Source organism: Schistocerca piceifrons, unplaced genomic scaffold, assembly GCF_021461385.2.
Source record: "Schistocerca piceifrons isolate TAMUIC-IGC-003096 unplaced genomic scaffold, iqSchPice1.1 HiC_scaffold_1772, whole genome shotgun sequence".
Taxonomy (NCBI): Eukaryota; Metazoa; Arthropoda; class Insecta; order Orthoptera; family Acrididae; genus Schistocerca; species Schistocerca piceifrons.
Genome location: NW_025727648.1, coordinates 1 through 23,672, shown reverse-complemented (window position 1 = coordinate 23,672; position 23,672 = coordinate 1). Strand labels below are relative to the sequence as shown.

The window sequence follows — 23,672 nt, the reverse complement described above, 5'->3', positions numbered from 1 at the left end:
TCAGTTTTGCCTTTTTCCTTAGTTTTTGGTGCTGCTGTGCGGTAATGGTACGGTCCAGCTCGCTGACCCCCCTCTTGCTCTCGGTACGCAAAGGCGCGAACGTGCGGCCACAGTCAAATGAAAGGGTCCGTTGTGTGTTTGTCGATGTGGACTCTCCCAGTCGTTTCTAGCGCCTGTCCTCTACATATACGCCCATTTGCAAGCGTCAGCTTTCGCGTCAGCCGAGCAAAGTCGAGACAAGTCGACACATGGAGACACACGATGCTGTGAATCGTAATCCGCACTAGCCTACGAAGGGAGAAGGGAAACCATTTGTACCGTTGAAAACACTCTCCTGCGTAAAGGAGACAACTTCCGTGCGATGTCCGGCCTTCGAACCCGGAGCAGCTACTTGGGAAGCAACCATGCTGACCGACACACCACCACCGCCTTCTGCTACGCGCTGCTTGCGCCATCATGTGTCGCCTTCCCTCCTGGCGCCAGAGGCCGAAGGCGATAGCGCTGCAGGCGCTCAACGCCGAGTGCAACGCGAGCACCACTGAACCCGATTTCCTGGCGCTGCTAGGGTGACATACTGTAACTAGGCGCAGAACTGACTTTCTCTGATAAATTGGCCCTTTAATGCACATCAGGGCGAACACGAAATTTCTAATATGAAGTACTCACTGACGATCCAAAGACGTTTCAGTATGTATGCGTCGGTACCACCGGGGCAGTGCCTAAGTATTGGAAAGTGAAGGCCGACAGTTAGAGCCTCACATGAAATATTTCATTGGCTTCCCACGAGTGCGTAATGCACAGCGTGGCTGTTGCTAGGAAACGGTCTCATTCGCCGTTCGTTAATATCTAGTTTTCTTTGCATCAATGTGAAAATGTTCCTATTACTAAATACAGTTTTGCTAGTCACAGTTCAAACTGGAAGCGACGGAAGAAAGCGGTCCAACGCGCCACATTGTTTCCCGAAAGCGAGGGTGCGTTTAGTACGCCACATCTGACATTGCGTCTCACATATTCTGAAACTGACATAATTCCATCCTACCGAAAAAAGAAACAGATTTCGGAGTGAGGTTCCTGAGGTCTTGCTAGAGATGGAAGTCACTGGAGCGCTTGTCTTGCGCGTCAGATTGGCCGAGCGGTCTAAGGCGCCAGATTTAAGCTCTGCTTCCCGTAAGGGAGCGTGGGTTCGAACCCCACATCTGACAATGCTTTTTAAACATTCTGAAACTAACGTACTCCCTTGATCTTATAGAACAAGTAAATTACGCAGAAACACGCCGTGGAGATTTTACTAGAGACGACAGTGACAGCAGTGCGGGCGTCGCACGTCCGATAGCCCGAGCGGCCGAAAACAAATAGCGGAACATAGTTTCCTCGTGCCGGGTTTTAGCTCTTCTCACGGACGTTTCCGTGGTCGTTGTGTTGTGGCTCAGGGCTATTCCATTTTCCTTCCCTAAAAGGCAACGCGAGAGACTGTCAGGCAAATCCCAAGTGATCTGTACACGGACTAAGACGTCCGCACGTCTGCCAACATTCTCGCCAACTTGTATGCCGTGCCAACGACACGGGTTCATGTCCGATTACCGAAATTAGGCAGCGTTGGCCATGGTTAGTGCTCGGCTGGGTGACGAACTAGGAAGTCCGCGTGTGTTGGTTTCTTCAGTTTTGCCTTTTTCCTTAGTTTTTGGTGCTGCTGTGCGGTAATGGTACGGTCCAGCTCGCTGACCCCCCTCTTGCTCTCGGTACGCAAAGGCGCGAACGTGCGGCCACAGTCAAATGAAAGGGTCCGTTGTGTGTTTGTCGATGTGGACTCTCCCAGTCGTTTCTAGCGCCTGTCCTCTACATATACGCCCATTTGCAAGCGTCAGCTTTCGCGTCAGCCGAGCAAAGTCGAGACAAGTCGACACATGGAGACACACGATGCTGTGAATCGTAATCCGCACTAGCCTACGAAGGGAGAAGGGAAACCATTTGTACCGTTGAAAACACTCTCCTGCGTAAAGGAGACAACTTCCGTGCGATGTCCGGCCTTCGAACCCGGAGCAGCTACTTGGGAAGCAACCATGCTGACCGACACACCACCACCGCCTTCTGCTACGCGCTGCTTGCGCCATCATGTGTCGCCTTCCCTCCTGGCGCCAGAGGCCGAAGGCGATAGCGCTGCAGGCGCTCAACGCCGAGTGCAACGCGAGCACCACTGAACCCGATTTCCTGGCGCTGCTAGGGTGACATACTGTAACTAGGCGCAGAACTGACTTTCTCTGATAAATTGGCCCTTTAATGCACATCAGGGCGAACACGAAATTTCTAATATGAAGTACTCACTGACGATCCAAAGACGTTTCAGTATGTATGCGTCGGTACCACCGGGGCAGTGCCTAAGTATTGGAAAGTGAAGGCCGACAGTTAGAGCCTCACATGAAATATTTCATTGGCTTCCCACGAGTGCGTAATGCACAGCGTGGCTGTTGCTAGGAAACGGTCTCATTCGCCGTTCGTTAATATCTAGTTTTCTTTGCATCAATGTGAAAATGTTCCTATTACTAAATACAGTTTTGCTAGTCACAGTTCAAACTGGAAGCGACGGAAGAAAGCGGTCCAACGCGCCACATTGTTTCCCGAAAGCGAGGGTGCGTTTAGTACGCCACATCTGACATTGCGTCTCACATATTCTGAAACTGACATAATTCCATCCTACCGAAAAAGAAACAGATTTCGGAGTGAGGTTCCTGAGGTCTTGCTAGAGATGGAAGTCACTGGAGCGCTTGTCTTGCGCGTCAGATTGGCCGAGCGGTCTAAGGCGCCAGATTTAAGCTCTGCTTCCCGTAAGGGAGCGTGGGTTCGAACCCCACATCTGACAATGCTTTTTAAACATTCTGAAACTAACGTACTCCCTTGATCTTATAGAACAAGTAAATTACGCAGAAACACGCCGTGGAGATTTTACTAGAGACGACAGTGACAGCAGTGCGGGCGTCGCACGTCCGATAGCCCGAGCGGCCGAAAACAAATAGCGGAACATAGTTTCCTCGTGCCGGGTTTTAGCTCTTCTCACGGACGTTTCCGTGGTCGTTGTGTTGTGGCTCAGGGCTATTCCATTTTCCTTCCCTAAAAGGCAACGCGAGAGACTGTCAGGCAAATCCCAAGTGATCTGTACACGGACTAAGACGTCCGCACGTCTGCCAACATTCTCGCCAACTTGTATGCCGTGCCAACGACACGGGTTCATGTCCGATTACCGAAATTAGGCAGCGTTGGCCATGGTTAGTGCTCGGCTGGGTGACGAACTAGGAAGTCCGCGTGTGTTGGTTTCTTCAGTTTTGCCTTTTTCCTTAGTTTTTGGTGCTGCTGTGCGGTAATGGTACGGTCCAGCTCGCTGACCCCCCTCTTGCTCTCGGTACGCAAAGGCGCGAACGTGCGGCCACAGTCAAATGAAAGGGTCCGTTGTGTGTTTGTCGATGTGGACTCTCCCAGTCGTTTCTAGCGCCTGTCCTCTACATATACGCCCATTTGCAAGCGTCAGCTTTCGCGTCAGCCGAGCAAAGTCGAGACAAGTCGACACATGGAGACACACGATGCTGTGAATCGTAATCCGCACTAGCCTACGAAGGGAGAAGGGAAACCATTTGTACCGTTGAAAACACTCTCCTGCGTAAAGGAGACAACTTCCGTGCGATGTCCGGCCTTCGAACCCGGAGCAGCTACTTGGGAAGCAACCATGCTGACCGACACACCACCACCGCCTTCTGCTACGCGCTGCTTGCGCCATCATGTGTCGCCTTCCCTCCTGGCGCCAGAGGCCGAAGGCGATAGCGCTGCAGGCGCTCAACGCCGAGTGCAACGCGAGCACCACTGAACCCGATTTCCTGGCGCTGCTAGGGTGACATACTGTAACTAGGCGCAGAACTGACTTTCTCTGATAAATTGGCCCTTTAATGCACATCAGGGCGAACACGAAATTTCTAATATGAAGTACTCACTGACGATCCAAAGACGTTTCAGTATGTATGCGTCGGTACCACCGGGGCAGTGCCTAAGTATTGGAAAGTGAAGGCCGACAGTTAGAGCCTCACATGAAATATTTCATTGGCTTCCCACGAGTGCGTAATGCACAGCGTGGCTGTTGCTAGGAAACGGTCTCATTCGCCGTTCGTTAATATCTAGTTTTCTTTGCATCAATGTGAAAATGTTCCTATTACTAAATACAGTTTTGCTAGTCACAGTTCAAACTGGAAGCGACGGAAGAAAGCGGTCCAACGCGCCACATTGTTTCCCGAAAGCGAGGGTGCGTTTAGTACGCCACATCTGACATTGCGTCTCACATATTCTGAAACTGACATAATTCCATCCTACCGAAAAAAGAAACAGATTTCGGAGTGAGGTTCCTGAGGTCTTGCTAGAGATGGAAGTCACTGGAGCGCTTGTCTTGCGCGTCAGATTGGCCGAGCGGTCTAAGGCGCCAGATTTAAGCTCTGCTTCCCGTAAGGGAGCGTGGGTTCGAACCCCACATCTGACAATGCTTTTTAAACATTCTGAAACTAACGTACTCCCTTGATCTTATAGAACAAGTAAATTACGCAGAAACACGCCGTGGAGATTTTACTAGAGACGACAGTGACAGCAGTGCGGGCGTCGCACGTCCGATAGCCCGAGCGGCCGAAAACAAATAGCGGAACATAGTTTCCTCGTGCCGGGTTTTAGCTCTTCTCACGGACGTTTCCGTGGTCGTTGTGTTGTGGCTCAGGGCTATTCCATTTTCCTTCCCTAAAAGGCAACGCGAGAGACTGTCAGGCAAATCCCAAGTGATCTGTACACGGACTAAGACGTCCGCACGTCTGCCAACATTCTCGCCAACTTGTATGCCGTGCCAACGACACGGGTTCATGTCCGATTACCGAAATTAGGCAGCGTTGGCCATGGTTAGTGCTCGGCTGGGTGACGAACTAGGAAGTCCGCGTGTGTTGGTTTCTTCAGTTTTGCCTTTTTCCTTAGTTTTTGGTGCTGCTGTGCGGTAATGGTACGGTCCAGCTCGCTGACCCCCCTCTTGCTCTCGGTACGCAAAGGCGCGAACGTGCGGCCACAGTCAAATGAAAGGGTCCGTTGTGTGTTTGTCGATGTGGACTCTCCCAGTCGTTTCTAGCGCCTGTCCTCTACATATACGCCCATTTGCAAGCGTCAGCTTTCGCGTCAGCCGAGCAAAGTCGAGACAAGTCGACACATGGAGACACACGATGCTGTGAATCGTAATCCGCACTAGCCTACGAAGGGAGAAGGGAAACCATTTGTACCGTTGAAAACACTCTCCTGCGTAAAGGAGACAACTTCCGTGCGATGTCCGGCCTTCGAACCCGGAGCAGCTACTTGGGAAGCAACCATGCTGACCGACACACCACCACCGCCTTCTGCTACGCGCTGCTTGCGCCATCATGTGTCGCCTTCCCTCCTGGCGCCAGAGGCCGAAGGCGATAGCGCTGCAGGCGCTCAACGCCGAGTGCAACGCGAGCACCACTGAACCCGATTTCCTGGCGCTGCTAGGGTGACATACTGTAACTAGGCGCAGAACTGACTTTCTCTGATAAATTGGCCCTTTAATGCACATCAGGGCGAACACGAAATTTCTAATATGAAGTACTCACTGACGATCCAAAGACGTTTCAGTATGTATGCGTCGGTACCACCGGGGCAGTGCCTAAGTATTGGAAAGTGAAGGCCGACAGTTAGAGCCTCACATGAAATATTTCATTGGCTTCCCACGAGTGCGTAATGCACAGCGTGGCTGTTGCTAGGAAACGGTCTCATTCGCCGTTCGTTAATATCTAGTTTTCTTTGCATCAATGTGAAAATGTTCCTATTACTAAATACAGTTTTGCTAGTCACAGTTCAAACTGGAAGCGACGGAAGAAAGCGGTCCAACGCGCCACATTGTTTCCCGAAAGCGAGGGTGCGTTTAGTACGCCACATCTGACATTGCGTCTCACATATTCTGAAACTGACATAATTCCATCCTACCGAAAAAAGAAACAGATTTCGGAGTGAGGTTCCTGAGGTCTTGCTAGAGATGGAAGTCACTGGAGCGCTTGTCTTGCGCGTCAGATTGGCCGAGCGGTCTAAGGCGCCAGATTTAAGCTCTGCTTCCCGTAAGGGAGCGTGGGTTCGAACCCCACATCTGACAATGCTTTTTAAACATTCTGAAACTAACGTACTCCCTTGATCTTATAGAACAAGTAAATTACGCAGAAACACGCCGTGGAGATTTTACTAGAGACGACAGTGACAGCAGTGCGGGCGTCGCACGTCCGATAGCCCGAGCGGCCGAAAACAAATAGCGGAACATAGTTTCCTCGTGCCGGGTTTTAGCTCTTCTCACGGACGTTTCCGTGGTCGTTGTGTTGTGGCTCAGGGCTATTCCATTTTCCTTCCCTAAAAGGCAACGCGAGAGACTGTCAGGCAAATCCCAAGTGATCTGTACACGGACTAAGACGTCCGCACGTCTGCCAACATTCTCGCCAACTTGTATGCCGTGCCAACGACACGGGTTCATGTCCGATTACCGAAATTAGGCAGCGTTGGCCATGGTTAGTGCTCGGCTGGGTGACGAACTAGGAAGTCCGCGTGTGTTGGTTTCTTCAGTTTTGCCTTTTTCCTTAGTTTTTGGTGCTGCTGTGCGGTAATGGTACGGTCCAGCTCGCTGACCCCCCTCTTGCTCTCGGTACGCAAAGGCGCGAACGTGCGGCCACAGTCAAATGAAAGGGTCCGTTGTGTGTTTGTCGATGTGGACTCTCCCAGTCGTTTCTAGCGCCTGTCCTCTACATATACGCCCATTTGCAAGCGTCAGCTTTCGCGTCAGCCGAGCAAAGTCGAGACAAGTCGACACATGGAGACACACGATGCTGTGAATCGTAATCCGCACTAGCCTACGAAGGGAGAAGGGAAACCATTTGTACCGTTGAAAACACTCTCCTGCGTAAAGGAGACAACTTCCGTGCGATGTCCGGCCTTCGAACCCGGAGCAGCTACTTGGGAAGCAACCATGCTGACCGACACACCACCACCGCCTTCTGCTACGCGCTGCTTGCGCCATCATGTGTCGCCTTCCCTCCTGGCGCCAGAGGCCGAAGGCGATAGCGCTGCAGGCGCTCAACGCCGAGTGCAACGCGAGCACCACTGAACCCGATTTCCTGGCGCTGCTAGGGTGACATACTGTAACTAGGCGCAGAACTGACTTTCTCTGATAAATTGGCCCTTTAATGCACATCAGGGCGAACACGAAATTTCTAATATGAAGTACTCACTGACGATCCAAAGACGTTTCAGTATGTATGCGTCGGTACCACCGGGGCAGTGCCTAAGTATTGGAAAGTGAAGGCCGACAGTTAGAGCCTCACATGAAATATTTCATTGGCTTCCCACGAGTGCGTAATGCACAGCGTGGCTGTTGCTAGGAAACGGTCTCATTCGCCGTTCGTTAATATCTAGTTTTCTTTGCATCAATGTGAAAATGTTCCTATTACTAAATACAGTTTTGCTAGTCACAGTTCAAACTGGAAGCGACGGAAGAAAGCGGTCCAACGCGCCACATTGTTTCCCGAAAGCGAGGGTGCGTTTAGTACGCCACATCTGACATTGCGTCTCACATATTCTGAAACTGACATAATTCCATCCTACCGAAAAAAGAAACAGATTTCGGAGTGAGGTTCCTGAGGTCTTGCTAGAGATGGAAGTCACTGGAGCGCTTGTCTTGCGCGTCAGATTGGCCGAGCGGTCTAAGGCGCCAGATTTAAGCTCTGCTTCCCGTAAGGGAGCGTGGGTTCGAACCCCACATCTGACAATGCTTTTTAAACATTCTGAAACTAACGTACTCCCTTGATCTTATAGAACAAGTAAATTACGCAGAAACACGCCGTGGAGATTTTACTAGAGACGACAGTGACAGCAGTGCGGGCGTCGCACGTCCGATAGCCCGAGCGGCCGAAAACAAATAGCGGAACATAGTTTCCTCGTGCCGGGTTTTAGCTCTTCTCACGGACGTTTCCGTGGTCGTTGTGTTGTGGCTCAGGGCTATTCCATTTTCCTTCCCTAAAAGGCAACGCGAGAGACTGTCAGGCAAATCCCAAGTGATCTGTACACGGACTAAGACGTCCGCACGTCTGCCAACATTCTCGCCAACTTGTATGCCGTGCCAACGACACGGGTTCATGTCCGATTACCGAAATTAGGCAGCGTTGGCCATGGTTAGTGCTCGGCTGGGTGACGAACTAGGAAGTCCGCGTGTGTTGGTTTCTTCAGTTTTGCCTTTTTCCTTAGTTTTTGGTGCTGCTGTGCGGTAATGGTACGGTCCAGCTCGCTGACCCCCCTCTTGCTCTCGGTACGCAAAGGCGCGAACGTGCGGCCACAGTCAAATGAAAGGGTCCGTTGTGTGTTTGTCGATGTGGACTCTCCCAGTCGTTTCTAGCGCCTGTCCTCTACATATACGCCCATTTGCAAGCGTCAGCTTTCGCGTCAGCCGAGCAAAGTCGAGACAAGTCGACACATGGAGACACACGATGCTGTGAATCGTAATCCGCACTAGCCTACGAAGGGAGAAGGGAAACCATTTGTACCGTTGAAAACACTCTCCTGCGTAAAGGAGACAACTTCCGTGCGATGTCCGGCCTTCGAACCCGGAGCAGCTACTTGGGAAGCAACCATGCTGACCGACACACCACCACCGCCTTCTGCTACGCGCTGCTTGCGCCATCATGTGTCGCCTTCCCTCCTGGCGCCAGAGGCCGAAGGCGATAGCGCTGCAGGCGCTCAACGCCGAGTGCAACGCGAGCACCACTGAACCCGATTTCCTGGCGCTGCTAGGGTGACATACTGTAACTAGGCGCAGAACTGACTTTCTCTGATAAATTGGCCCTTTAATGCACATCAGGGCGAACACGAAATTTCTAATATGAAGTACTCACTGACGATCCAAAGACGTTTCAGTATGTATGCGTCGGTACCACCGGGGCAGTGCCTAAGTATTGGAAAGTGAAGGCCGACAGTTAGAGCCTCACATGAAATATTTCATTGGCTTCCCACGAGTGCGTAATGCACAGCGTGGCTGTTGCTAGGAAACGGTCTCATTCGCCGTTCGTTAATATCTAGTTTTCTTTGCATCAATGTGAAAATGTTCCTATTACTAAATACAGTTTTGCTAGTCACAGTTCAAACTGGAAGCGACGGAAGAAAGCGGTCCAACGCGCCACATTGTTTCCCGAAAGCGAGGGTGCGTTTAGTACGCCACATCTGACATTGCGTCTCACATATTCTGAAACTGACATAATTCCATCCTACCGAAAAAAGAAACAGATTTCGGAGTGAGGTTCCTGAGGTCTTGCTAGAGATGGAAGTCACTGGAGCGCTTGTCTTGCGCGTCAGATTGGCCGAGCGGTCTAAGGCGCCAGATTTAAGCTCTGCTTCCCGTAAGGGAGCGTGGGTTCGAACCCCACATCTGACAATGCTTTTTAAACATTCTGAAACTAACGTACTCCCTTGATCTTATAGAACAAGTAAATTACGCAGAAACACGCCGTGGAGATTTTACTAGAGACGACAGTGACAGCAGTGCGGGCGTCGCACGTCCGATAGCCCGAGCGGCCGAAAACAAATAGCGGAACATAGTTTCCTCGTGCCGGGTTTTAGCTCTTCTCACGGACGTTTCCGTGGTCGTTGTGTTGTGGCTCAGGGCTATTCCATTTTCCTTCCCTAAAAGGCAACGCGAGAGACTGTCAGGCAAATCCCAAGTGATCTGTACACGGACTAAGACGTCCGCACGTCTGCCAACATTCTCGCCAACTTGTATGCCGTGCCAACGACACGGGTTCATGTCCGATTACCGAAATTAGGCAGCGTTGGCCATGGTTAGTGCTCGGCTGGGTGACGAACTAGGAAGTCCGCGTGTGTTGGTTTCTTCAGTTTTGCCTTTTTCCTTAGTTTTTGGTGCTGCTGTGCGGTAATGGTACGGTCCAGCTCGCTGACCCCCCTCTTGCTCTCGGTACGCAAAGGCGCGAACGTGCGGCCACAGTCAAATGAAAGGGTCCGTTGTGTGTTTGTCGATGTGGACTCTCCCAGTCGTTTCTAGCGCCTGTCCTCTACATATACGCCCATTTGCAAGCGTCAGCTTTCGCGTCAGCCGAGCAAAGTCGAGACAAGTCGACACATGGAGACACACGATGCTGTGAATCGTAATCCGCACTAGCCTACGAAGGGAGAAGGGAAACCATTTGTACCGTTGAAAACACTCTCCTGCGTAAAGGAGACAACTTCCGTGCGATGTCCGGCCTTCGAACCCGGAGCAGCTACTTGGGAAGCAACCATGCTGACCGACACACCACCACCGCCTTCTGCTACGCGCTGCTTGCGCCATCATGTGTCGCCTTCCCTCCTGGCGCCAGAGGCCGAAGGCGATAGCGCTGCAGGCGCTCAACGCCGAGTGCAACGCGAGCACCACTGAACCCGATTTCCTGGCGCTGCTAGGGTGACATACTGTAACTAGGCGCAGAACTGACTTTCTCTGATAAATTGGCCCTTTAATGCACATCAGGGCGAACACGAAATTTCTAATATGAAGTACTCACTGACGATCCAAAGACGTTTCAGTATGTATGCGTCGGTACCACCGGGGCAGTGCCTAAGTATTGGAAAGTGAAGGCCGACAGTTAGAGCCTCACATGAAATATTTCATTGGCTTCCCACGAGTGCGTAATGCACAGCGTGGCTGTTGCTAGGAAACGGTCTCATTCGCCGTTCGTTAATATCTAGTTTTCTTTGCATCAATGTGAAAATGTTCCTATTACTAAATACAGTTTTGCTAGTCACAGTTCAAACTGGAAGCGACGGAAGAAAGCGGTCCAACGCGCCACATTGTTTCCCGAAAGCGAGGGTGCGTTTAGTACGCCACATCTGACATTGCGTCTCACATATTCTGAAACTGACATAATTCCATCCTACCGAAAAAAGAAACAGATTTCGGAGTGAGGTTCCTGAGGTCTTGCTAGAGATGGAAGTCACTGGAGCGCTTGTCTTGCGCGTCAGATTGGCCGAGCGGTCTAAGGCGCCAGATTTAAGCTCTGCTTCCCGTAAGGGAGCGTGGGTTCGAACCCCACATCTGACAATGCTATTTAAACATTCTGAAACTAACGTACTCCCTTGATCTTATAGAACAAGTAAATTACGCAGAAACACGCCGTGGAGATTTTACTAGAGACGACAGTGACAGCAGTGCGGGCGTCGCACGTCCGATAGCCCGAGCGGCCGAAAACAAATAGCGGAACATAGTTTCCTCGTGCCGGGTTTTAGCTCTTCTCACGGACGTTTCCGTGGTCGTTGTGTTGTGGCTCAGGGCTATTCCATTTTCCTTCCCTAAAAGGCAACGCGAGAGACTGTCAGGCAAATCCCAAGTGATCTGTACACGGACTAAGACGTCCGCACGTCTGCCAACATTCTCGCCAACTTGTATGCCGTGCCAACGACACGGGTTCATGTCCGATTACCGAAATTAGGCAGCGTTGGCCATGGTTAGTGCTCGGCTGGGTGACGAACTAGGAAGTCCGCGTGTGTTGGTTTCTTCAGTTTTGCCTTTTTCCTTAGTTTTTGGTGCTGCTGTGCGGTAATGGTACGGTCCAGCTCGCTGACCCCCCTCTTGCTCTCGGTACGCAAAGGCGCGAACGTGCGGCCACAGTCAAATGAAAGGGTCCGTTGTGTGTTTGTCGATGTGGACTCTCCCAGTCGTTTCTAGCGCCTGTCCTCTACATATACGCCCATTTGCAAGCGTCAGCTTTCGCGTCAGCCGAGCAAAGTCGAGACAAGTCGACACATGGAGACACACGATGCTGTGAATCGTAATCCGCACTAGCGTACGAAGGGAGAAGGGAAACCATTTGTACCGTTGAAAACACTCTCCTGCGTAAAGGAGACAACTTCCGTGCGATGTCCGGCCTTCGAACCCGGAGCAGCTACTTGGGAAGCAACCATGCTGACCGACACACCACCACCGCCTTCTGCTACGCGCTGCTTGCGCCATCATGTGTCGCCTTCCCTCCTGGCGCCAGAGGCCGAAGGCGATAGCGCTGCAGGCGCTCAACGCCGAGTGCAACGCGAGCACCACTGAACCCGATTTCCTGGCGCTGCTAGGGTGACATACTGTAACTAGGCGCAGAACTGACTTTCTCTGATAAATTGGCCCTTTAATGCACATCAGGGCGAACACGAAATTTCTAATATGAAGTACTCACTGACGATCCAAAGACGTTTCAGTATGTATGCGTCGGTACCACCGGGGCAGTGCCTAAGTATTGGAAAGTGAAGGCCGACAGTTAGAGCCTCACATGAAATATTTCATTGGCTTCCCACGAGTGCGTAATGCACAGCGTGGCTGTTGCTAGGAAACGGTCTCATTCGCCGTTCGTTAATATCTAGTTTTCTTTGCATCAATGTGAAAATGTTCCTATTACTAAATACAGTTTTGCTAGTCACAGTTCAAACTGGAAGCGACGGAAGAAAGCGGTCCAACGCGCCACATTGTTTCCCGAAAGCGAGGGTGCGTTTAGTACGCCACATCTGACATTGCGTCTCACATATTCTGAAACTGACATAATTCCATCCTACCGAAAAAAGAAACAGATTTCGGAGTGAGGTTCCTGAGGTCTTGCTAGAGATGGAAGTCACTGGAGCGCTTGTCTTGCGCGTCAGATTGGCCGAGCGGTCTAAGGCGCCAGATTTAAGCTCTGCTTCCCGTAAGGGAGCGTGGGTTCGAACCCCACATCTGACAATGCTTTTTAAACATTCTGAAACTAACGTACTCCCTTGATCTTATAGAACAAGTAAATTACGCAGAAACACGCCGTGGAGATTTTACTAGAGACGACAGTGACAGCAGTGCGGGCGTCGCACGTCCGATAGCCCGAGCGGCCGAAAACAAATAGCGGAACATAGTTTCCTCGTGCCGGGTTTTAGCTCTTCTCACGGACGTTTCCGTGGTCGTTGTGTTGTGGCTCAGGGCTATTCCATTTTCCTTCCCTAAAAGGCAACGCGAGAGACTGTCAGGCAAATCCCAAGTGATCTGTACACGGACTAAGACGTCCGCACGTCTGCCAACATTCTCGCCAACTTGTATGCCGTGCCAACGACACGGGTTCATGTCCGATTACCGAAATTAGGCAGCGTTGGCCATGGTTAGTGCTCGGCTGGGTGACGAACTAGGAAGTCCGCGTGTGTTGGTTTCTTCAGTTTTGCCTTTTTCCTTAGTTTTTGGTGCTGCTGTGCGGTAATGGTACGGTCCAGCTCGCTGACCCCCCTCTTGCTCTCGGTACGCAAAGGCGCGAACGTGCGGCCACAGTCAAATGAAAGGGTCCGTTGTGTGTTTGTCGATGTGGACTCTCCCAGTCGTTTCTAGCGCCTGTCCTCTACATATACGCCCATTTGCAAGCGTCAGCTTTCGCGTCAGCCGAGCAAAGTCGAGACAAGTCGACACATGGAGACACACGATGCTGTGAATCGTAATCCGCACTAGCCTACGAAGGGAGAAGGGAAACCATTTGTACCGTTGAAAACACTCTCCTGCGTAAAGGAGACAACTTCCGTGCGATGTCCGGCCTTCGAACCCGGAGCAGCTACTTGGGAAGCAACCATGCTGACCGACACACCACCACCGCCTTCTGCTACGCGCTGCTTGCGCCATCATGTGTCGCCTTCCCTCCTGGCGCCAGAGGCCGAAGGCGATAGCGCTGCAGGCGCTCAACGCCGAGTGCAACGCGAGCACCACTGAACCCGATTTCCTGGCGCTGCTAGGGTGACATACTGTAACTAGGCGCAGAACTGACTTTCTCTGATAAATTGGCCCTTTAATGCACATCAGGGCGAACACGAAATTTCTAATATGAAGTACTCACTGACGATCCAAAGACGTTTCAGTATGTATGCGTCGGTACCACCGGGGCAGTGCCTAAGTATTGGAAAGTGAAGGCCGACAGTTAGAGCCTCACATGAAATATTTCATTGGCTTCCCACGAGTGCGTAATGCACAGCGTGGCTGTTGCTAGGAAACGGTCTCATTCGCCGTTCGTTAATATCTAGTTTTCTTTGCATCAATGTGAAAATGTTCCTATTACTAAATACAGTTTTGCTAGTCACAGTTCAAACTGGAAGCGACGGAAGAAAGCGGTCCAACGCGCCACATTGTTTCCCGAAAGCGAGGGTGCGTTTAGTACGCCACATCTGACATTGCGTCTCACATATTCTGAAACTGACATAATTCCATCCTACCGAAAAAAGAAACAGATTTCGGAGTGAGGTTCCTGAGGTCTTGCTAGAGATGGAAGTCACTGGAGCGCTTGTCTTGCGCGTCAGATTGGCCGAGCGGTCTAAGGCGCCAGATTTAAGCTCTGCTTCCCGTAAGGGAGCGTGGGTTCGAACCCCACATCTGACAATGCTTTTTAAACATTCTGAAACTAACGTACTCCCTTGATCTTATAGAACAAGTAAATTACGCAGAAACACGCCGTGGAGATTTTACTAGAGACGACAGTGACAGCAGTGCGGGCGTCGCACGTCCGATAGCCCGAGCGGCCGAAAACAAATAGCGGAACATAGTTTCCTCGTGCCGGGTTTTAGCTCTTCTCACGGACGTTTCCGTGGTCGTTGTGTTGTGGCTCAGGGCTATTCCATTTTCCTTCCCTAAAAGGCAACGCGAGAGACTGTCAGGCAAATCCCAAGTGATCTGTACACGGACTAAGACGTCCGCACGTCTGCCAACATTCTCGCCAACTTGTATGCCGTGCCAACGACACGGGTTCATGTCCGATTACCGAAATTAGGCAGCGTTGGCCATGGTTAGTGCTCGGCTGGGTGACGAACTAGGAAGTCCGCGTGTGTTGGTTTCTTCAGTTTTGCCTTTTTCCTTAGTTTTTGGTGCTGCTGTGCGGTAATGGTACGGTCCAGCTCGCTGACCCCCCTCTTGCTCTCGGTACGCAAAGGCGCGAACGTGCGGCCACAGTCAAATGAAAGGGTCCGTTGTGTGTTTGTCGATGTGGACTCTCCCAGTCGTTTCTAGCGCCTGTCCTCTACATATACGCCCATTTGCAAGCGTCAGCTTTCGCGTCAGCCGAGCAAAGTCGAGACAAGTCGACACATGGAGACACACGATGCTGTGAATCGTAATCCGCACTAGCCTACGAAGGGAGAAGGGAAACCATTTGTACCGTTGAAAACACTCTCCTGCGTAAAGGAGACAACTTCCGTGCGATGTCCGGCCTTCGAACCCGGAGCAGCTACTTGGGAAGCAACCATGCTGACCGACACACCACCACCGCCTTCTGCTACGCGCTGCTTGCGCCATCATGTGTCGCCTTCCCTCCTGGCGCCAGAGGCCGAAGGCGATAGCGCTGCAGGCGCTCAACGCCGAGTGCAACGCGAGCACCACTGAACCCGATTTCCTGGCGCTGCTAGGGTGACATACTGTAACTAGGCGCAGAACTGACTTTCTCTGATAAATTGGCCCTTTAATGCACATCAGGGCGAACACGAAATTTCTAATATGAAGTACTCACTGACGATCCAAAGACGTTTCAGTATGTATGCGTCGGTACCACCGGGGCAGTGCCTAAGTATTGGAAAGTGAAGGCCGACAGTTAGAGCCTCACATGAAATATTTCATTGGCTTCCCACGAGTGCGTAATGCACAGCGTGGCTGTTGCTAGGAAACGGTCTCATTCGCCGTTCGTTAATATCTAGTTTTCTTTGCATCAATGTGAAAATGTTCCTATTACTAAATACAGTTTTGCTAGTCACAGTTCAAACTGGAAGCGACGGAAGAAAGCGGTCCAACGCGCCACATTGTTTCCCGAAAGCGAGGGTGCGTTTAGTACGCCACATCTGACATTGCGTCTCACATATTCTGAAACTGACATAATTCCATCCTACCGAAAAAAGAAACAGATTTCGGAGTGAGGTTCCTGAGGTCTTGCTAGAGATGGAAGTCACTGGAGCGCTTGTCTTGCGCGTCAGATTGGCCGAGCGGTCTAAGGCGCCAGATTTAAGCTCTGCTTCCCGTAAGGGAGCGTGGGTTCGAACCCCACATCTGACAATGCTTTTTAAACATTCTGAAACTAACGTACTCCCTTGATCTTATAGAACAAGTAAATTACGCAGAAACACGCCGTGGAGATTTTACTAGAGACGACAGTGACAGCAGTGCGGGCGTCGCACGTCCGATAGCCCGAGCGGCCGAAAACAAATAGCGGAACATAGTTTCCTCGTGCCGGGTTTTAGCTCTTCTCACGGACGTTTCCGTGGTCGTTGTGTTGTGGCTCAGGGCTATTCCATTTTCCTTCCCTAAAAGGCAACGCGAGAGACTGTCAGGCAAATCCCAAGTGATCTGTACACGGACTAAGACGTCCGCACGTCTGCCAACATTCTCGCCAACTTGTATGCCGTGCCAACGACACGGGTTCATGTCCGATTACCGAAATTAGGCAGCGTTGGCCATGGTTAGTGCTCGGCTGGGTGACGAACTAGGAAGTCCGCGTGTGTTGGTTTCTTCAGTTTTGCCTTTTTCCTTAGTTTTTGGTGCTGCTGTGCGGTAATGGTACGGTCCAGCTCGCTGACCCCCCTCTTGCTCTCGGTACGCAAAGGCGCGAACGTGCGGCCACAGTCAAATGAAAGGGTCCGTTGTGTGTTTGTCGATGTGGACTCTCCCAGTCGTTTCTAGCGCCTGTCCTCTACATATACGCCCATTTGCAAGCGTCAGCTTTCGCGTCAGCCGAGCAAAGTCGAGACAAGTCGACACATGGAGACACACGATGCTGTGAATCGTAATCCGCACTAGCCTACGAAGGGAGAAGGGAAACCATTTGTACCGTTGAAAACACTCTCCTGCGTAAAGGAGACAACTTCCGTGCGATGTCCGGCCTTCGAACCCGGAGCAGCTACTTGGGAAGCAACCATGCTGACCGACACACCACCACCGCCTTCTGCTACGCGCTGCTTGCGCCATCATGTGTCGCCTTCCCTCCTGGCGCCAGAGGCCGAAGGCGATAGCGCTGCAGGCGCTCAACGCCGAGTGCAACGCGAGCACCACTGAACCCGATTTCCTGGCGCTGCTAGGGTGACATACTGTAACTAGGCGCAGAACTGACTTTCTCTGATAAATTGGCCCTTTAATGCACATCAGGGCGAACACGAAATTTCTAATATGAAGTACTCACTGACGATCCAAAGACGTTTCAGTATGTATGCGTCGGTACCACCGGGGCAGTGCCTAAGTATTGGAAAGTGAAGGCCGACAGTTAGAGCCTCACATGAAATATTTCATTGGCTTCCCACGAGTGCGTAATGCACAGCGTGGCTGTTGCTAGGAAACGGTCTCATTCGCCGTTCGTTAATATCTAGTTTTCTTTGCATCAATGTGAAAATGTTCCTATTACTAAATACAGTTTTGCTAGTCACAGTTCAAACTGGAAGCGACGGAAGAAAGCGGTCCAACGCGCCACATTGTTTCCCGAAAGCGAGGGTGCGTTTAGTACGCCACATCTGACATTGCGTCTCACATATTCTGAAACTGACATAATTCCATCCTACCGAAAAAAGAAACAGATTTCGGAGTGAGGTTCCTGAGGTCTTGCTAGAGATGGAAGTCACTGGAGCGCTTGTCTTGCGCGTCAGATTGGCCGAGCGGTCTAAGGCGCCAGATTTAAGCTCTGCTTCCCGTAAGGGAGCGTGGGTTCGAACCCCACATCTGACAATGCTTTTTAAACATTCTGAAACTAACGTACTCCCTTGATCTTATAGAACAAGTAAATTACGCAGAAACACGCCGTGGAGATTTTACTAGAGACGACAGTGACAGCAGTGCGGGCGTCGCACGTCCGATAGCCCGAGCGCCGAAAACAAATAGCGGAACATAGTTTCCTCGTGCCGGTTTTAGCTCTTCTCACGGACGTTTCCGTGGTCGTTGTGTTGTGGCTCAGGGCTATTCCATTTTCCTTCCCTAAAAGGCAACGCGAGAGACTGTCAGGCAAATCCCAAGTGATCTGTACACGGACTAAGACGTCCGCACGTCTGCCAACATTCTCGCCAACTTGTATGCCGTGCCAACGACACGGGTTCATGTCCGATTACCGAAATTAGGCAGCGTTGGCCATGGTTAGTGCTCGGCTGGGTGACGAACTAGGAAGTCCGCGTGTGTTGGTTTCTTCAGTTTTGCCTTTTTCCTTAGTTTTTGGTGCTGCTGTGCGGTAATGGTACGGTCCAGCTCGCTGACCCCCCTCTTGCTCTCGGTACGCAAAGGCGCGAACGTGCGGCCACAGTCAAATGAAAGGGTCCGTTGTGTGTTTGTCGATGTGGACTCTCCCAGTCGTTTCTAGCGCCTGTCCTCTACATATACGCCCATTTGCAAGCGTCAGCTTTCGCGTCAGCCGAGCAAAGTCGAGACAAGTCGACACATGGAGACACCACGATGCTGTGAATCGTAATCCGCACTAGCGTACGAAGGGAGAAGGAAACCATTTGTACCGTTGAAAACACTCTCCTGCGTAAAGGAGACAACTTCCGTGCGATGTCCGGCCTTCGAACCCGGAGCAGCTACTTGGAAGCAACCATGCTGACCGACACACCACCACCGCCTTCTGCTACGCGCTGCTTGCGCCATCATGTGTCGCCTTCCTCCTGGCGCCAGAGGCCGAAGGCGATAGCGCTGCAGGCGCTCAACGCCGAGTGCAACGCGAGCACCACTGAACCCCGATTTCCTGGCGCTGCTAGGGTGACATACTGTAACTAGGCGCAGAACTGACTTTCTCTGATAAATTGGCCCTTTAATGCACATCAGGGCGAACACGAAATTTCTAATATGAAGTACTCACTGACGATCCAAAGACGTTTCAGTATGTATGCGTCGGTACCACCGGGGCAGTGCCTAAGTATTGGAAAGTGAAGGCCGACAGTTAGAGCCTCACATGAAATATTTCATTGGCTTCCCACGAGTGCGTAATGCACAGCGTGGCTGTTGCTAGGAAACGGTCTCATTCGCCGTTCGTTAATATCTAGTTTTCTTTGCATCAATGTGAAAATGTTCCTATTACTAAATACAGTTTGCTAGTCACAGTTCAAACTGGAAGCGACGGAAGAAAGCGGTCCAACGCGCCACATTGTTTCCCGAAAGCGAGGGTGCGTTTAGTACGCCACATCTGACATTGCGTCTCACATATTCTGAAACTGACATAATTCCATCCTACCGAAAAAAGAAACAGATTTCGGAGTGAGGTTCCTGAGGTCTTGCTAGAGATGGAAGTCACTGGAGCGCTTGTCTTGCGCGTCAGATTGGCCGAGCGGTCTAAGGCGCCAGATTTAAGCTCTGCTTCCCGTAAGGGAGCGTGGGTTCGAACCCCACATCTGACAATGCTTTTTAAACATTCTGAAACTAACGTACTCCCCTTGATCTTATAGAACAAGTAAATTACGCAGAAACACGCCGTGGAGATTTTACTAGAGACGACAGTGACAGCAGTGCGGGCGTCGCACGTCCGATAGCCCGAGCGGCCGAAAACAAATAGCGGAACATAGTTTCCTCGTGCCGGGTTTTAGCTCTTCTCACGGACGTTTCCGTGGTCGTTGTGTTGTGGCTCAGGGCTATTCCATTTCCTTCCCTAAAAGGCAACGCGAGAGACTGTCAGGCAAATCCCAAGTGATCTGTACACGGACTAAGACGTCCGCACGTCTGCCAACATTCTCGCCAACTTGTATGCCGTGCCAACGACACGGGTTCATGTCCGATTACCGAAATTAGGCAGCGTTGGCCATGGTTAGTGCTCGGCTGGGTGACGAACTAGGAAGTCCGCGTGTGTTGGTTTCTTCAGTTTTGCCTTTTTCCTTAGTTTTTGGTGCTGCTGTGCGGTAATGGTACGGTCCAGCTCGCTGACCCCCCTCTTGCTCTCGGTACGCAAAGGCGCGAACGTGCGGCCACAGTCAAATGAAAGGGTCCGTTGTGTGTTTGTCGATGTGGACTCTCCCAGTCGTTTCTAGCGCCTGTCCTCTACATATACGCCCATTTGCAAGCGTCAGCTTTCGCGTCAGCCGAGCAAAGTCGAGACAAGTCGACACATGGAGACACACGATGCTGTGAATCGTAATCCGCACCTAGCCTACGAAGGGAGAAGGGAAACCATTTGTACCGTTGAAAACACTCTCCTGCGTAAAGGAGACAACTTCCGTGCGATGTCCGGCCTTCGAACCCGGAGCAGCTACTTGGGAAGCAACCATGCTGACCGACACACCACCACCGCCTTCTGCTACGCGCTGCTTGCGCCATCATGTGTCGCCTTCCCTCCTGGCGCCAGAGGCCGAAGGCGATAGCGCTGCAGGCGCTCAACGCCGAGTGCAACGCGAGCACCACTGAACCCGATTTCCTGGCGCTGCTAGGGTGACATACTGTAACTAGGCGCAGAACTGACTTTCTCTGATAAATTGGCCCTTTAATGCACATCAGGGGCGAACACGAAATTTCTAATATGAAGTACTCACTGACGATCCAAAGACGTTTCAGTATGTATGCGTCGGTACCACCGGGGCAGTGCCTAAGTATTGGAAAGTGAAGGCCGACAGTTAGAGCCTCACATGAAATATTTCATTGGCTTCCCACGAGTGCGTAATGCACAGCGTGGCTGTTGCTAGGAAACGGTCTCATTCGCCGTTCGTTAATATCTAGTTTTCTTTGCATCAATGTGAAAATGTTCCTATTACTAAATACAGTTTTGCTAGTCACAGTTCAAACTGGAAGCGACGAAGAAAGCGGTCCAACGCGCCACATTGTTTCCCGAAAGCGAGGGTGCGTTTAGTACGCCACATCTGACATTGCGTCTCACATATTCTGAAACTGACATAATTCCATCCTACCGAAAAAAGAAACAGATTTCGGAGTGAGGTTCCTGAGGTCTTGCTAGAGATGGAAGTCACTGGAGCGCTTGTCTTGCGCGTCAGATTGGCCGAGCGGTCTAAGGCGCCAGATTTAAGCTCTGCTTCCCGTAAGGGAGCGGGGTTTCGAACCCCCATTTGACAATGCTTTTTAAACATTCTGAAACTAACGTACTCCCTTGATCTTATAGAACAAGTAAATTACGCAGAAACACGCCGTGGAGATTTTACTAGAGACGACAGTGACAGCAGTGCTGGCGTCGCACGTCCGATAGCCCGAGCGGCCGAAAACAAATAGCGGAACATAGTTTCCTCGTGCCGGGTTTTAGCTCTTCTCACGGACGTTTCCGTGGTCGTTGTGTTGTGGCTCAGGGGCTATTCCATTTTCCCTTCCCTAAAAGGCAACGCGAGAGACTGTCAGGCAAATCCCAAGTGATCTGTACACGGACTAAGACGTCCGCACGTCTGCCAACATTCTCGCCAACTTGTATGCCGTGCCAACGACACGGGTTCATGTCCGATTACCGAAATTAGGCAGCGTTGGCCATGGTTAGTGCTCGGCTGGGTGACGAACTAGGAAGTCCGCGTGTGTTGGTTTCTTCAGTTTTGCCTTTTTCCTTAGTTTTTGGTGCTGCTGTGCGGTAATGGTACGGTCCAGCTCGCTGACCCCCCTCTTGCTCTCGGTACGCAAAGGCGCGAACGTGCGGCCACAGTCAATGAAAGGGTCCGTTGTGTGTTTGTCGATGTGGACTCTCCCAGTCGTTTCTAGCGCTGTCCTCTACATATACGCCCATTTGCAAGCGTCAGCTTTCGCGTCAGCCGAGCAAAGTCGAGACAAGTCGACACATGGAGACACACGATGCTGTGAATCGTAATCCGCACTAGCCTACGAAGGGAGAAGGGAAACCATTTGTACCGTTGAAAACACTCTCCTGCGTAAAGGAGACAACTTCCGTGCGATGTCCGGCCTCGAACCCGGAGCAGCTACTTGGGAAGCAACCATGCTGACCGACACACCACCACCGCCTTCTGCTACGCGCTGCTTGCGCCATCATGTGTCGCCTTCCCTCCTGGCGCCAGAGGCCGAAGGCGATAGCGCTGCAGGCGCTCAACGCCGAGTGCAACGCGAGCACCACTGAACCCGATTTCCTGGCGCTGCTAGGGTGACATACTGTAACTAGGCGCAGAACTGACTTTCTCTGATAAATTGGCCCTTTAATGCACATCAGGGCGAACACACGAAATTTCTAATATGAAGTACTCACTGACGATCCAAAGACGTTTCAGTATGTATGCGTCGGTACCACCGGGGCAGTGCCTAAGTATTGGAAAGTGAAGGCCGACAGTTAGAGCCTCACATGAAATATTTCATTGGCTTCCCACGAGTGCGTAATTGCACAGCGTGGCTGTTGCTAGGAAACGGTCTCATTCGCCGTTCGTTAATATCTAGTTTTCTTGCATCAATGTGAAAATGTTCCTATTACTAAATACAGTTTTGCTAGTCACAGTTCAAACTGAAGCGACGGAAGAAAGCGGTCCAACGCGCCACATTGTTTCCCGAAAGCGAGGGTGCGTTTAGTACGCCACATCTGACATTGCGTCTCACATATTCTGAAACTGACATAATTCCATCCTACCGAAAAAGAAACAGATTTCGGAGTGAGGTTCCTGAGGTCTTGCTAGAGATGGAAGTCACTGGAGCGCTTGTCTTGCGCGTCAGATTGGCCGAGCGGTCTAAGGCGCCAGATTTAAGCTCTGCTTCCCGTAAGGGAGCGTGGGTTCGAACCCCATTTGACAATGCTTTTAAACATTCTGAAACTAACGTACTCCCTTGATCTTATAGAACAAGTAAATTACGCAGAAACACGCCGTGGAGATTTTACTAGAGACGACAGTGACAGCAGTGCGGGCGTCGCACGTCCGATAGCCCGAGCGGCCGAAAACAAATAGCGGAACATAGTTTCCTCGTGCCGGGTTTTAGCTCTTCTCACGGACGTTTCCGTGGTCGTTGTGTTGTGGCTCAGGGCTATTCCATTTTCCTTCCCTAAAAGGCAACGCGAGAGACTGTCAGGCAAATCCCAAGTGATCTGTACACGGACTAAGACGTCCGCACGTCTGCCAACATTCTCGCCAACTTGTATGCCGTGCCAACGACACGGGTTCATGTCCGATTACCGAAATTAGGCAGCGTTGGCCATGGTTAGTGCTCGGCTGGGTGACGAACTAGGAAGTCCGCGTGTGTTGGTTTCTTCAGTTTTGCCTTTTTCCTTAGTTTTTGGTGCTGCTGTGCGGTAATGGTACGGTCCAGCCTCGCTGACCCCCCTCTTGCTCTCGGTACGCAAAGGCGCGAACGTGCGGCCACAGTCAAATGAAAGGGTCCGTTGTGTGTTTGTCGATGTGGACTCTCCCAGTCGTTTCTAGCGCCTGTCCTCTACATATACGCCCATTTGCAAGCGTCAGCTTTCGCGTCAGCCGAGCAAAGTCGAGACAAGTCGGACACATGGAGACACACGATGCTGTGAATCGTAATCCGCACTAGCCTACGAAGGGAGAAGGGAAACCATTTGTACCGTTGAAAACACTCTCCTGCGTAAAGGAGACAACTTCCGTGCGATGTCCGGCCTTCGAACCCGGAGCAGCTACTTGGAAGCAACCATGCTGACCGACACACCACCACCGGCCTTCTGCTACGCGCTGCTTGCGCCATCATGTGTCGCCTTCCCTCCTGGCGCCAGAGGCCGAAGGCG

General features: G+C 51.4%; 12 non-coding genes across 12 annotated transcripts; all 12 read left to right on the top strand.

The window, feature by feature from the left end:
* The first annotated feature begins 1,118 nt into the window (after positions 1-1,118).
* Trnal-uaa lies at positions 1,119-1,202 on the top strand. The gene has a single exon. It is a non-coding gene; the product is annotated as a tRNA-Leu (tRNA).
* A 1,571-nt stretch (positions 1,203-2,773) lies between these two features.
* Trnal-uaa lies at positions 2,774-2,857 on the top strand. The gene has a single exon. It is a non-coding gene; the product is annotated as a tRNA-Leu (tRNA).
* Positions 2,858-4,429: 1,572 nt separating this feature from the next.
* Positions 4,430-4,513, top strand: Trnal-uaa. The gene has a single exon. It is a non-coding gene; the product is annotated as a tRNA-Leu (tRNA).
* Positions 4,514-6,085: 1,572 nt separating this feature from the next.
* Positions 6,086-6,169, top strand: Trnal-uaa. The gene has a single exon. It is a non-coding gene; the product is annotated as a tRNA-Leu (tRNA).
* Positions 6,170-7,741: 1,572 nt separating this feature from the next.
* Positions 7,742-7,825, top strand: Trnal-uaa. Its single transcript has one exon. It is a non-coding gene; the product is annotated as a tRNA-Leu (tRNA).
* A 1,572-nt stretch (positions 7,826-9,397) lies between these two features.
* On the top strand, positions 9,398-9,481 carry Trnal-uaa. The gene has a single exon. It is a non-coding gene; the product is annotated as a tRNA-Leu (tRNA).
* Positions 9,482-11,053: 1,572 nt separating this feature from the next.
* Positions 11,054-11,137, top strand: Trnal-uaa. The gene has a single exon. It is a non-coding gene; the product is annotated as a tRNA-Leu (tRNA).
* A 1,572-nt stretch (positions 11,138-12,709) lies between these two features.
* On the top strand, positions 12,710-12,793 carry Trnal-uaa. The gene has a single exon. It is a non-coding gene; the product is annotated as a tRNA-Leu (tRNA).
* A 1,572-nt stretch (positions 12,794-14,365) lies between these two features.
* Trnal-uaa lies at positions 14,366-14,449 on the top strand. Its single transcript has one exon. It is a non-coding gene; the product is annotated as a tRNA-Leu (tRNA).
* A 1,572-nt stretch (positions 14,450-16,021) lies between these two features.
* Positions 16,022-16,105, top strand: Trnal-uaa. Its single transcript has one exon. It is a non-coding gene; the product is annotated as a tRNA-Leu (tRNA).
* A 1,572-nt stretch (positions 16,106-17,677) lies between these two features.
* On the top strand, positions 17,678-17,761 carry Trnal-uaa. The gene has a single exon. It is a non-coding gene; the product is annotated as a tRNA-Leu (tRNA).
* A 1,568-nt stretch (positions 17,762-19,329) lies between these two features.
* On the top strand, positions 19,330-19,413 carry Trnal-uaa. The gene has a single exon. It is a non-coding gene; the product is annotated as a tRNA-Leu (tRNA).
* The last annotated feature ends 4,259 nt before the right edge of the window (positions 19,414-23,672 follow it).